We start from the raw sequence: 14,434 nt of genomic DNA on the forward strand, positions 1-14,434 counted from the left end.
TCTGGGAGTTGGTGATGGACAGGGAGGCCTGGCGTGCTGCGGTTCATGGGATCACAAAGAGTTGGACATGACTGAGTGACTGAACTGAACCGAACTAAAACTTATTTCTCAGGGCTCAGCTCAAACTTCACTTCCACATTAGTCTTCCTTAACCTCCCTGTTACTAGTTCTCGGCACCAGCTATCTCTCCATCTTAGTTGTTGTTTTCTTAGTTAAGTCATGTCCGACTATTTTGACAACATGGACTGTAGTCTGCCAGGTTACTCTGTCCATGGCATCACCCAGGCAAGAATACTGGAATGGGTTGCTGTTTCCTTCTCCAGGGGACCTTCCCAGACTGGGAATTAACAGGTGGATTCTTTACCACCGAGCCACCAGGAAATCCCCTCCATCTTAGTACCCTGTTCAATTACAGTTTTGTATCAGTTTGTGTAACATGTGTCTCCCCACCAAACTGTAAGCTCCATGAAGCCAAGGACATTGGTTTTGTTGTTGTTGACTTTCATGTCTCCAGCATTTAGTACAGTGCTTGACATAATGAGTGCAATATATATTTGTTGAGTGAGTAAGTAGGACCTATTTTCTATGGCTTTTGTGAAGATTAGATGATATAAAACATAAGTGCTCAATAACCATAATTTATTAATAAGGCAGTTACTGAGATGCCCGTGTGCTAGGTTCTTTTCACAACTTTGATGTACTTGTCTAATAAAGAAACTTATAGTACCAAAAAGAAAGCTCAGTTTTATATCTTTTGGATTTGTAGGATGAACAGAATATTCCTCTAGAGCTATATAAGAAAGGAAAGTCATTCACACCTCAGTTCTTCCACATGGTGGTTAGGATATTATTTTCCACACTTGAAGGGGGAATTTCTAGTTATCCTAGTCTGATTCATACATGGGGAAATAAGGCTTATTAAAAGGCAGAGCACACTTTCTGATGAGGGGAGGGAAGGAGTCAGTCTTCCAGTAGGGACTGTCACGTTGGTGGACTAAGACGATGCAGAGCAGCTGCTGTATGGTGTACTTGAGTGGTATCAACTAAGAGGAAAGAAGGAAATATGTGGCACTGGATTTCCTTAAAACATCACATTCAGCAAAGACAGGTCCCAGGAAGGGGGAACGTGAAAGAATGGTCAATCTAGAAGGTGAGACACATGGATTAGGAGTGGAGCAGAGAGTTGGTGGTGTGTATGTCTAGGTGTTCTAGTCAGGGCAGGAAGTCCTCAGCTGTTCTGGTAGCTTTTACTTTCCTTCTGTACAGATGACCTTGAACCCTTCCTGCTTGTACCACACCCCATGTTTCTTTATGAGTCCCCAGCTTCTGGAGATCAACTGGGACCAAGGCAGTAACAGAGCCCCATTCAGGGTTTGTTTTGGGCACAGTGATTCAAAAGATTTGAATGTTAACCTTCTCTTTGTTATCATATTCTAATTTAATCAAAGTTTATTAAAAAAAACCTTGTATTTTCTACAATATGTAACGTGATCATTGTAAAAAAAAAAAAAAAGAAACAATGAATAGAAAATAAATAGCCATAATCCAGACATAAGCATTATTTGCTTTCAGCAAAATGAAATAATACTGTGTGTTTTCTTTGTCTTGTCTTCTTTTTTGATTAATCTTTGACTGCACTGGATCTCTGTTTCTTGTTGAGTGGGCTATTCTTTAGTTTCAGTGAGTGGGGTCTAATCTTTATTGTGGTATGAGGGCTTCTCATTGTGGTGGCTTCTCTTGTTGTGAAGCACAGGCTCTAAGCACACAGGCTCAGCAGTTTTGGCACATGGGCTTAGTTGCTCCTTGGCGTGTGGAATCTTCCCAGAGTAGAAATCAAACCTGTGTCCCCTACATTGGCAGGTTTGTTATCCACTGCACCACCATGGAAGTCCATATTTATTTATTTCACTGTGCTGGGTCTTAGTTGCAGCATGTGGAATCTAGTTCCCTGACCAGGGATTGAACCTGGGCTTCCTGCATTGGGAGCACAAAGTCTTAACTACTGGACCACCAGGGAAGTCCCTTATTTTTTGTGAATCCATTTGTAATTAGTCTCTATGTGAAAAAAGAATTTTGTGAGACAAGATTTTGCTGAGACTAGACTTTACCTAAAAGAAGTTGTTATTGAAGAAAGTATACAAGTTATCAGTGTACAACTGATGAATTTCCACAAAGGGAACACAGTACCCACACCAACAAGTAGAACATTACTAGCACTCCTCTAGTGTCCCCTTCCAGATACTACCCCCTACCCCCCACCAAGGTAATCATTATCCTAACTTTTAACACCATAATTTTTTCCCCCTGCATTTGAACTTTATAGAAATTGAATCTCATGTAGCATGTACTCTTTTCCATCTACTTTCATCTGCTCACCAACGTCAGGTTTGTGAGATTCACCCACATTTTTATTATACATTGTTGTCATCATTCATTCTCATTTCATATAATGTTCCATTGTGATTATACTATAATTTACTTATCCTTTCTTTTGTTGATAGAATTTAGATAATTTCCAGTTGGGACTGTTACAAATAGTGCTGTGATACACATTCTTCTATATGATTTTTGGTGAATACAAGAGCAAACCTCTCTTCAGGATATATCTAGGAGTGGAACTGTTGGCTTATAGGGTATACGCATACTCTTCTTAAGTAGATTCTGTCAAACAGTTTGTTTAAATTAATTTAAAAAATTTTTGGCTGTACTGGCTCTTTGTTGCTTTGCAAGGGCTTTCTCTAGTTGGTGGCGAGCAGGGGGACTCTTCGTTGGGGTGCTCAGGCTTCTCATTGGGGTGGCTCCCCTTGTTGCAGAGCACAGGCTCTAGGCACACGGACTTCAGTAGTTGTGGCACATAGACTCAGAGCTGAGGCTCAAGGGCTCAGTTTTTCTTTGGCATGTGGAATCTTCCCTGACCAGGGATTAAACCCATGTCTCCTGCACTGACAGGCAGATTCTTATCCACTGCGTCACTAGGGAAGTCCAAACAGTTTTCCATAGTAGTTTTTACTGATTATGGTTGTTCCACATCCTTATCAATATTTGATTTTTTTTGTACTTTTCATCTTGGCCATTCTTGTGAGCACAGAGTAGGTTCTCATTGTGTATTTAATTTACATTTCTCTGATGCCTAAATGAGGATGAGTCACTTTTCATATATTTACAAGCCATCTAGATATCCTGTTTTGTAAGGGGTGTTCAAGTCTTTGGCCCATTTTATGTTGGGTTGTCTTTCTTATTGATTTGCAGAAGTTTTTTATATACTCTGGATACTTGTCCTTTGTTGGATGTATGTATAGCAAATGTCATCTCCCTCTCTGTGGGTTGCCTTTTCATTCTTTTACACTGCAGTTGACCCTTGAACAATGTAGGGGTTAGGTACCAATCTCCATGCAGTTTAAAATCAGAGTATAATTTGTAGTTGGACCTCTGTATACAGGCTTCCTCCTATATGAGGTTTGTTCATAATCACTGCTCCATATCCATGGAACCAACCAACCAAGGACTGAGTGGTACTATAGTATTTACTATATCTGCATGAAAAATATCTGCATGTGAATGGACCTATGCAATTCAAACCCATGTTGTTAAGGGTCAACTGTATTTAAGAAATAATAATTTGGGGAACACATGTACACCCATGGCAGATTCAAGTCAATGTATGGCAAAACCAATACAATGTTGTAAAGTAAAATTAATCAATTAATTAATTAAAAAATAACAATAATTTTATTTATTTATGGCTGTGCTGGGTTTTTGATGTTCTGTGTTGACTCTCTAGTTGTGGCCAGTGGGGGCTACTCTCTAATTGCAGGCAGATTCTTTACCAGCTGAGCCACAAGGGAAGCCCAAGAATACTGGAGTGGGTAGCCTATCCCTTCTCCAGGGAATCTTCCTGACCCAGGAATCAAACTGGGGTCTCCTGCATTGCAGGCAGATTCTTTGCCAACTGAGCTATCAGAAAAGACCAGTTGCAGTGCTCAGGCTTCTCATTGTGATGGCTTTTCTTGTTGTGGAGTATGACCTCAAGGGCATGCAGGCTTCAGTATCTGTGGCACATGGGCTCAGTAGTTGTGGCTCCCAGGCTCTAGAACACAGGCTTGATAGTTGTGGTGCATGGGCTTAGTTGCTCTGCATATGGGATCTTCCTGGACCAGGGATTGAACCTGTGTCTCCTGCATTGGCAGGTGGATTCTTTACCACTGAACCACCAGGGAAGCCCCAACTGTGTGTGTGTGTGTGTGTATACACCAACTGTATATTTTTATCACAACTGATATACAGTTTTTTTAATTTAACATCATATAATTTATCAGGTTTTTTTCCTTTGTTGTTGGCTTGTTTGGTTTTTATTTAAATTTTTTTCTCATCAAGGTCATGAAGATGTTCTCCTATGTTGTCTTCCACTTTCCCATTGGGTCTTAAACTCATCTTGAATTCTTTTATTATGTGGTCTGAGATTGGGATTAAGATTCATTTTTTCCCCCCATGGTGATATTTAACTGACCCAGCATCATTTATTAAAAATATAATTTCCCCCACTGCATTTTATATGATACAGATCTATTTCTGGAATCTCTGTTTGGTCTCTTTTTCTGTTTTTCATTGTCTGGAAGTGCCATTACTTACTTAATCAATCCCCAATTACTAGGCATTTAGGTTGCTTTTTTTTTTCTGCCTGGTGCTGGGTCTTAGTTGTGGCACATAGGATTTTGTTGCTGCATGATGGCTCTCAGTTGCAACATACAGGATTTAGTTCCCTGACCAGAGATGGAACCCAGGTCCCCTGCATTGGGAGCCAGGAGTCTTAACCATTGAACCACTAGGTTGCATTTAATTCAAACATATTTTTGAAGACCTATCTCCCTACTCCAAAAATAGCATCTTCTTTTTCATTAGTGAGTCTTACATACCTTGTCCCCAGTTGAGTAGGTTGTGGCTTATGTCACTATTGTTTTTTCAAGTACAACTGTACTGTGGGATATAATGGAGTGAGGGCCCTTCTCTAGGGGGCTGCAAAATCGTAGCTGCTGCCCAATGGAAGGTCCTTTCAAGAGTCAGAGGACTGTTGGCAGATTCACTCTCAGGCACGGGAAGGAACTATTTCCAGCTGCAATGGCAATCCTGGAACAGGCCGCCAAGATGCTACACTCTGTGCGCATGTGTGATAGGAGGCCGATGAACAACTCTTTATCTTGACACAATCTTCTGTCCACCTCCTCTTCCCAGGAACTCATCCCCCTTGCTTTCACCCCATTTTCCAAGGAAATCCTCCTTTCCTCTGGGGTCCTTATTGGACCCTAGATCTTAAACCTGGAGAGAATTCAAGTCCCAAGTAAACTATCCTAATGAAGACGTTCAGGGAAACATTCATAACAGAGGAGCCCAGGAAGATGTTCATTTTGCCAAGAAAAACTTGCAGCAAAGATGATCTGTTTGGTCTCAGTGACTTGCTGCTGGCCAACGGGACAGCCGGCTCAGGTCAGAGCAAAAGCAAGCGTTAGGAAGCCCTGGGTGGGTCAGCCTGTCTGTGGCTTTGGGGCTGAGGAGGTCCTGGTCCCAGCTGTGGATGAGTGTGCTTGCTCTTTCAGCCTTCCTCCCACCTCGCCCAGGAAGAGGGGGTCAGAGCCAAGAGCCACACAGATGTTCGCTGTGAAGCAGCAGCAGCTGCAAAAAGGCTCAGGAAAGTGGAGAGAGCTGATAGGGTAGAGACAACGGGGGGGGGGGGGGGGGGCGTGAGAGCAACTGGGAGAATAGGGCTGGCAGAGCGAGGGACAAGGGACGGTCCTGTTTGCTTTTTCCTAATTAATGTGGTTTCCTTACAAATCCCCCCGCTGATTCCAGCTGGTCAACTCAAACCATAACAACACGTGGCCTGCCCGGGCCAGGAGCTGGGGCTGCTGGCCTCCTCACAAGGGTCTGGTTTCCGCTGTGGCTGCTACCCGCCCTCCCCAACTGACTTTGTGCAGATGAGAGAAGGGACAGCACCCTAGTCGGGGCTGGGGGTGACAGCCAGGGACTGCTGGCTTTCAGCTCGCCTGGCTGCTCATCTCGGTTTCCTATGACCTTTAAAAAAGGGCACTTCTCTGCTTGTTTGGGCTGCTGCTTCCAAACAGGTATGGGTGGGGGTGGATGGGGAGACCTTGCTCACTGATGGCTTCTCTACCTACAGGTGTGCCCTGATTGACGCAATGGCCCTGGGAACCATCGGGGTGTGTCCTCGCTCATTCATTTTCCAGTGTTGTTTCATTTCCTCATTGGGACTTTACTGTGTCCAAGTTATTCGTCTTATCCCCTTATTCCTTCTGGGATTTGTTTTGCCAGCAAGTCTCAGCTGAGCAGCTACTATGTACCTTTTGTGAACAAATGATTACATGCCTCAGGGGAACACTTTCCAAGGATAAAAGTTCTTGTCTGACAAATATGTTGTAATAAGCTGAATGACTGACCTGGGCTTATTTGCTTTCTCTTCCTTCCCCCATCTTCCCTGCAAAAATTCTTAAAAAAAAAAAAAAAGAATAAAACACACATTCAGGAAATGTACATAAAACTTGACTGTGCTACATAATCAGTTCAGTTCAGTCGCTCAGTCGTGTCCGACTCTTTGCGACCCCATGAACCGCAGCACGCCAGGCCTCCCTGTCCATCACCAACTCCCGGAGTCCACCCAAACCCATGTCCATCAAGTCGGTGATACCATCCAACCATCTCATCCTCTGTTGCCCCCTTCTCCTCCTGCCCTCAATCTTTCCCAGCATCAGGGTCTTTTCAAATGAGTCACCTCTTCTCATCAGGTGGCCAAAGTGTTGGAGTTTCAGCTTCAAAATCAGTCCTTCCAGTGAACACCCAGGACTGATCTCCTTTAGGATGGACTGGTTGGATCTCCTTGCAGTCCAAGGGACTCTCAAGAGTCTTCTCTAATACCACAGGTCAAAAGCATCAATTCTTCAGTGCTCAGCTTTCTTTATAGTCCAACTCGCACATCCATACATGACCACTGGAAAAACCATAGCCTTGACTAGATGGACCTTTGTTGGCAAAATAACGTCTTTGCTGTGTAGACACAAAGTAATGTCTGTGCCATATAATAGATTAACTGTAAAGCAAAACAGGTTTATTTCTGTGCTAGATCACTTGGGCATGCTGCTACCCTGGTATGGATAGGGGGAGAAATCCAAGAGAAGTGGGATTGGTGGGAAGCAGCTGTAAGGGCCTTCAGCACCCTAGAACCTTTCTGGAAAGTGAGACCAGAGGAAGGCAACCCCAAAATAGAACTGCCAGAGGAGGGGGAGCAGGCCTGCAGTGCCCTTTGTGTCCACTCTCCAGGCCGAGACCAGGAGACATGCCAAGCAAGTGTATCCTAGTCTGGACGCCCAGTGGTTGGCTGGCATTCACCTCACTCCATCTTCAGCCAGTGGTGGGGGCCAGTGAGACCCGCTCCACACAGTTGCCACCCAAACCAAGCAAGCCCTGGTTGTGAATGGGCATTTCTTTTATTTTTTTATTAAAAAAATTTTTTTTGTGAATGGGCATTTCTGCAGTGGGCTGGATGCTCTATCAGAAAAGGACTTCATGTCCCTGTCCAGCTGAGAAACTCATCAAATCTCTTTCTCCCGGTGCCTCAATTCGGTTCTTGTATAAGGGGAAGGCTTTTAACCATTTAGAACACTTTGGAATTATCAGCACATTCTTGCTGATGGGTCTAAAATGACACCTAAGGAGATGCTGTCCCCTGTATGCACTGGGAACAGCTACAAAAGCAAAAGGAAGGCGCTTCAGGCTGAAAACCAGGCTCTCCTCTAACCAACGGGCAACCTGAAGTTGACACTCATGCTTTCTGGACCTCAGTTTCTCCATCTCTGAGGAGTCTTATCCGGTTCTAGGATTCTGGTTCTGTGAACACTTCTGTCTTTGTAACCCAGAGTGGTAGAGTTCAGTCTTCAGTCCCCACTGCTCTCTCTGCTCTCTTAGAGTCTCAGTCATTTTCACCCTCAGCTTTCACCTTGAGGCTGAAAAGTCCAAAATCTACAGCAATGCTTTTTTTCTAATCTTTTGGGCCATGTCAGGGATCGAACCATCATCCTCTGCATTAGAAGGGAGGAATCTTAACCACAGCAACCCACCTTTGAGCTCCAACCTCTGTCTCCAACTGCCTACAGAAATTTCTATTTGGTTCTTCTGAAGGAGCTTAAATATGCACCCTCTCTAAGCAATGCCACTTCATGCTCAGTCGCTAAGTCATGTTTGACTGTTTGTGACCCTGTGGACAGTAGCCCCCAGGCTCCTCTGTCTATGGGATTTTCCAGGCAAGAATACTGGAGGGGGGTGCCATTTCCTTTTCCAGGGATTTTTCTTGACTCAGGGGTTGAGCCTGCGTCTCCTGCATCTCCTGCATTGGTAGGCAGATTCTTTACCACTGAGCCACCTGGGAAGCCTAAGGCCACCACAGCCTTTCTCATAAATGCCACCAGGGCTGTTGGTCTCCCTGTGGCACAGATAGTCAGCATTGACTGCCTCCATCCAATTTCCAAAGTTTTCATAATTTTCATGAATTTCAAAATTGTCTCATGATTTCCTCCTCTTCCTTATCATTTAAATTTCCACCGTCTTCTAATACCTCAATTTGCCCACCCATTTCCCCATCTCCAGTCTACTCTGCTGTCTCTGTCTGATTTTCCTAAACACCCCAATCAGTTTCCTACTCAATGGTATCTCATCGCCCACAGCTGCTGCCTGAATTTGCATTTTTAAGGAACTCCTGGAAGATGAAAGTCTGAAAACTGCTGCCTAAGGGGAATAGAATTCCAGCTCTGAGGCTTGACATGAGGGGCCTTCTGTGATATGCCTCCCTTCCCCTCCCCACTCTTCCTCCCTCTCCTCCTGCAGGACTCTCAAAACCTACCTCTGCTCAGGACTTCCCTGGTGGTCCAGTGGCTTAGATTCCTTGTGTCCACTGAAGGGGGCACAGGGTTTGATCCCTGGTTGGGGAATTAGATCCCACATGCTGAAACTAAGGAAGAGATCCTGGGGCTTCCCTGGTCCCATGTTCGAAATCTGTCTTCCAATGCAGGGGACTCAGATTCCATCTTTGGTTGGGGAGCTAGGATCCCACTTGCTGTAGGGCAGCTGAGCCCCAGGCCACAATCAGACAGAAGCCAGCCAAAGATCCCTCATGTCACAACTAAGATCCAGTGCAGCCAAATAAATTATAAATATTTTTTAAAAAACCCACCCCTGCTCATTTTCCTTCTCTTGTCTACCCCGTCATGCTCCTCTTTGAGGCTACCTTCCCTCATCTTCTAGTCAGAATCCCCACTTCTTTCAAAGCCTGGCCCACCCCTCACCCTCTTTGTCAGGACTTCCTCCATCTGAACTTGCAGCATTCTCTTTCACCCTTTCCTTCCTGCCGCTTCAGTGTTCATCTGACTTCTACCTCTGACTCCTTAGGGACATGCTATTCCACATTAGATAGGAGTCTCTGAATTGTAAGTGACAGTCATCCAGTTTGAAGAAGGACATTTCCTACCTTTTATCTGTATCTTGTTAGATCTTTCTTTTTGGCTGCATAGCTTGTGGGTTTTTCCTCCGCAACCAGGGATGGAGGTCCTCGGCAGTGGGAGACTGGAGTCTTAACCATTGGACCACTAGGGAATTACCCATTTGCTACCTATTAGAACCAACCCTGGGTGGGGAGGGGACAGTGGGGCCTCGGGACACCTGGAGGCAGAGACTCAGCCACCACCAGGCTCTTCCCCTCCTGCCCTTGTCTCTGTTTCTCTCTGCACTTTGCGTTAATTTTCTCGTCATTCTCTCCTTGAGAGGCTGCCAGTGGTTCTCAGCCTTGAGGCAGGGATTGAGTCACCAAGATTGGCAGGCCCCAGTGGAACTGTATGGAGAAACTGCAGGAGAGGCAAAAAGGAGTTTCCCCAAAGAAGGGAAAGAGAAAGGGAAAGTACTAGACAGAAAGACCAACCCATGGTCACCATTGTGTTAGTTAGAAGTTAGGTCAGCTACACACGGCAGAAAATCCCAAGCAGCAGTGACTATTAGATGATAAGATGGCCAAGGACTCTGAAACCAAGCTCCTTCTAGCTGGTTGCTCTGCCACCTCTTAGTCCTGGATGATGGCTTGAGCTTCAGCCTTTCTGCCTGTATGATCTAGGGAACAGAAAGGAGAAAGAAACAAAGAATGATTTGGGAATTCCTTGATGGCCCAGTGGTGAAGACTCCAAGCTCTCACTGCTGAGAGCCTAGGTTCGATCTCTGGTTAGGGGTCTAAGATCCCATGAGCTGTGAAGTATGGCCAAAAATAAATAAACATTTTTAAAAAAAAAGGATAGTCCAACTTCTTGCCATCCTTGAAAGTCGCCTTCTGGAAGTTGTACATGCTTTAGCTTACATCACTTATATTGCCAAAAATAAGTTCTATGGCTATAACTGAATGGGTTTCTGGGAAATATCCTAATTCTGAGCAGCCACGTGCACAACTAAGAGTCAGGAGTGCTGTTAAACACAAGGGAAGGAGAGAATGGATGTCAGAGGACAGAGAATGTGCCGTGATCCTAATCTACCAGGGGCTTTGAGGGGGGCATTTCCTGCTAATGGGGTGCCCTTTTCTACACTATGATGTTTAAATGGTTGAAAGACAATCCTGGCACCCAAGTCTGTTTGGTCTGATCATCCTTAAGTTCCATTTTTATCTCTGAAGTTCCAGACCTCAGCGTTCTGGTGTGCAGCTGGGGCTGGTCAGTATCCTCCTTAAAATGAGATGCTCTAGGATGGCATCGCCGACTCAATGGATATGAGTTTGAGTTAACTCCGAGAGTCGGTGATGGACAGGGAGGCCTGTCGTGCTGTGATTCATGGGGTCACAAAGAGTCGGACACGATTAGCAACTGAACTGAACTGAACTGAAGCTGGAGTCAGTGTCCCAGATGTGTGTGACCAGTACAAGATATAACCGAGCTCTTGGTGCCCCCATTTCAATACCCTACATCTGTTAAGGTCCCCAGATTGAGACAGAATGTGCCTGGCCTGAGGGGCTTGTTGTCCTCTAACCTCACGCTTATCCTGGTGTGACATCTCACTCCAAAATCTGCTCCTCCGCAGACTGACCCCAAAGCAGGAGGGGCTTCCCAAGCATCTATGCCAATGTCGTCGTGCTCTTGCAAAGCCTTCATTTAATATCTTAACTGTCAGTTGGTGGATCCCACTTCTTCCAGGGTCAGAAGCCGTGCCCTCTCCACCCTCCAAGTGCCCCATGGAGCAGTCTGTTTTTTGTCTTTCCTTCGGATAAGTGTATTTTCTTAACTAAAATGCAAGATCTCACAGAGCAATGGAAACCCACAGCCTGCATTCAGAGTATGTCACAGATTGGGTTCCTGAGCAATTGACTCGGAGGCAGAGGTTAGTATGTGGCGGGTGTTCTAGGAGTACTTGGTTGTTCTGCTAAAGGGAAGGAAGGGAGGTTGGACAGAGAGAAGGGTCGGGCTGCAGTGGGGCTCAGTGAGCTGCCCTGCCTCTCACAAGGAGTTCCAGTGCTGGGGTGATCCTTCAGGGTGACTCCAGCTGGGACAGGAGGGCCAGATATTTATATCCTCATGACAGTTAGCCATCAGAGGTGGGTAGTCTCCACAGAGGTTGGCGGCTCAGGTCTTTCTGCCTGTAGCACTTTCAGCAGCTGGAAAAATCCACCCTTTATTCCTGAAGTGGAGTCTGGACAATACCTCATGGAGTCCATCGCTGAGTGGAAGACCTACGGGCTTAGAGTTGCCACTGATCAGGTGGGTCACTTGGGGCCAGTCCATTCATCTCTCTGAGCCTCAGTTTCTCCTCTTGTAAAAACTGATGCCTGGGGAATCACCAGGTGCGATGGGTGGAGAGTGATCGGATACTGGAGTAACTCTATTCAAAGGCTTGATTTGAATCCAGAGGCCATCCCTGGGTCCTCCCATAAACCCCCAATCTTATCTTTGTTGCTGTGGACATTATCAGAGGGCATGATCACTTGGGTCCTAGGCCGGGGATGGGTATCTAGGTCAGAAGGGGGCAAATTTAGGGACCAGCTGGCAGGAGCCCCTGGGGAGCTCTATTGTTTGGAGTGGTCTGATGGGAGGTAGGCAAAAGCCACAAAGTGGTTGTCAGAGACTGAACCTTTGCGTGTCCCTCCCACCCCAAATTTATAGGTTGGAACCTTAACCCCCAATGTGACTGTATGAGAAGGGAAAGTCTTCAGGAGTTGATTAGACTTAGATGAGTTCTGAGGGTGAATCCCCAGTGATGGGGTTAGCGACCTCATAAGAAGAGGAGGACACATCAGATCTTTCTCTCTGCCTTGTGGGGCTACTGTGAGAATGGGGCCGTCTGCACACCAGGAAATGGACCCTCACCAAGAATCGTATCTGTTGGTTGGCACCTGGATCTTGGCCTGCCCAGCCTTCAGGACCATGAGAATGAAATGTCTGGTTTTTAAGCCGTTCAGTCTGTGGTAGTTTGCCACGGCAGCCCATGCTGAGTAGGATAGTGGGAGTGGGAGGTGGGGAGGGAGACACCTGGGAAATCTGGGTGTTCATGGCTTATAGGCAAGTCACCTGGCTCTCAGGACTGGGTCCACCACTGGCCGTGGCACCTGGGACATGTCCCTGGGCTGCTCTGGACTCCAGTGACCTCGTGTGTGTGTTCAGTCCTACAGTCCTGTCCGACTTTTTGTGACCCCGTGGACTGTAGCCCACCAGGCTCCTCTGTCCACAGAGTTCTCCAGGCAAGAATACTGGAGTGAATGGCCATGCCTTCCTCCAGGGGATCTTCCCAACCCAGGGATTGAACTCGTGTCTCTGTGTCTCTTGCATTGCAGGTGGATTCTTTATCACTCAGCCACCAGAGAAGCCCCCAGTGACCTCACTGGAAACTGAGTGGTGGGGTGTGAGTCTTTGAGGTCATCTCTGAGTTGATGAACTGAAGTCCATCCTTTGCACCTCTGTCCTGGGGCTATGATGGGGAGGGGAGAGGCGGGGAGCCAGAGAGCTAAGCTTTTTCCTCTTTTCCTTCACGCTGGCCCTGCTGTCCCTACAGAAGCCACTGCTGGCCCTTCAGGAAGCCTGTCCTTGTGTAGAAGGGGGCAGGGTGGTGGTTGGAAGGTGCTGTGGGCAGTGAGAAAAGTGGGCAGTGCTGTGGGCAGTGGGACAGTCACAACAGCCCCTCCACACTGTCCTTCCTGGCTGCTGGCAGCCTCCGGATGAACTTCGGGTCTGACAGTTTCTGGGTGAATTGATTAAAGTCAAGGGTATTAATAATAAAAGAATGTAAACTAGATATTATCAGTGACACAGATCTCATGACCACGTGGTATGTGCTCTTGTGTATGTGCGTGCTGGGAGGGAGGAGATGTCTGTCAAGTTTGGAAAAATGCCACCTTTTCCTCTGGCTCTGTTTCCTTTTGACCCCTGAGAAGATTTTCAGTTGTATTTATCACCACAAGCTACCAGGCCTTGGAACGTGAGAACGCAGGGGAGGCAGTGACGCCAGCCTCTCTGCTCAGTCCTGGGGGTGTTGGAAGGCACCCCGGGCACAGAGTGAGGGCGGATGTCTTCTCTGCTTTCTCCTTTCTAGCCTATCTGACCTTTCACAGGGATCTCTGTCCCTGCAACCTTCCTCTCTGAGAAGCTGCACATGGGCTTGAGTGGAGACTGGAGGACAGATGGGATGCTCTTAGAGGGGCCCTTCCAGGCCAGGTTGGTCCTGGGATCTCCATGGAGACCGGACCACAAGCCCTTGCCCCTGAAGACCTGTGTATGCCACCTGCCTCAGGCCTGCAGGCTCCCAGAGCCAAGGGTCTCTGACTGGTGGCAGCAGTCCTGGGAGGCAGGAAAGGGCAGTGGAGGGAGTTCCTCTTTCTGGAAGGACTTCCCTGTTCCAGAGCGGTCTAGTGACTTGCCCAAAGTGACACAGAAAGTTAGAGACAAAGTCCGAGTCAATCAAGTGACCTGACATCTAGAAAAAGAGGCATTGTATTTGCTCTTTCTCGCTGGGAGGTGGGAGGGGATGGAAAAAAAAATCTTTTTGGCTGTTCAGGTAGTCCTGGGTGGTAGCATGTTCCTTATGGTCCTCCGCATGATGCCTACTGCTAAGAAGTACCTACTTTGCACCCTACCCCCTCCAATCTGCCCAAGGAGCTGGTAAGGGGGAGAGAGCAGAAACCAGGAAGGAAGGAGGGAGAGGCCAGAAGGGGGAGGCAGAAAGGGAGGAAAGGGCTTGGGGACAGAGGGAGCTGGAAGATGAGCAAACAAGCAGTGTCCTGGAAAACAACTTGTTTCCCCTTTCCAGGCTCCCTGCCTGCCCCACTGGAGGCGGTGATTTAGAATAACGAGCCATAATTTGATTACATTCTCATCCAGCCTCTCAGGGTAAACAAGGATCTCCCGTGGAAGGAAGGGAC

Source organism: Muntiacus reevesi, chromosome 20 (assembly GCF_963930625.1).
Source record: "Muntiacus reevesi chromosome 20, mMunRee1.1, whole genome shotgun sequence".
NCBI lineage: Eukaryota > Metazoa > Chordata > Mammalia > Artiodactyla > Cervidae > Muntiacus > Muntiacus reevesi.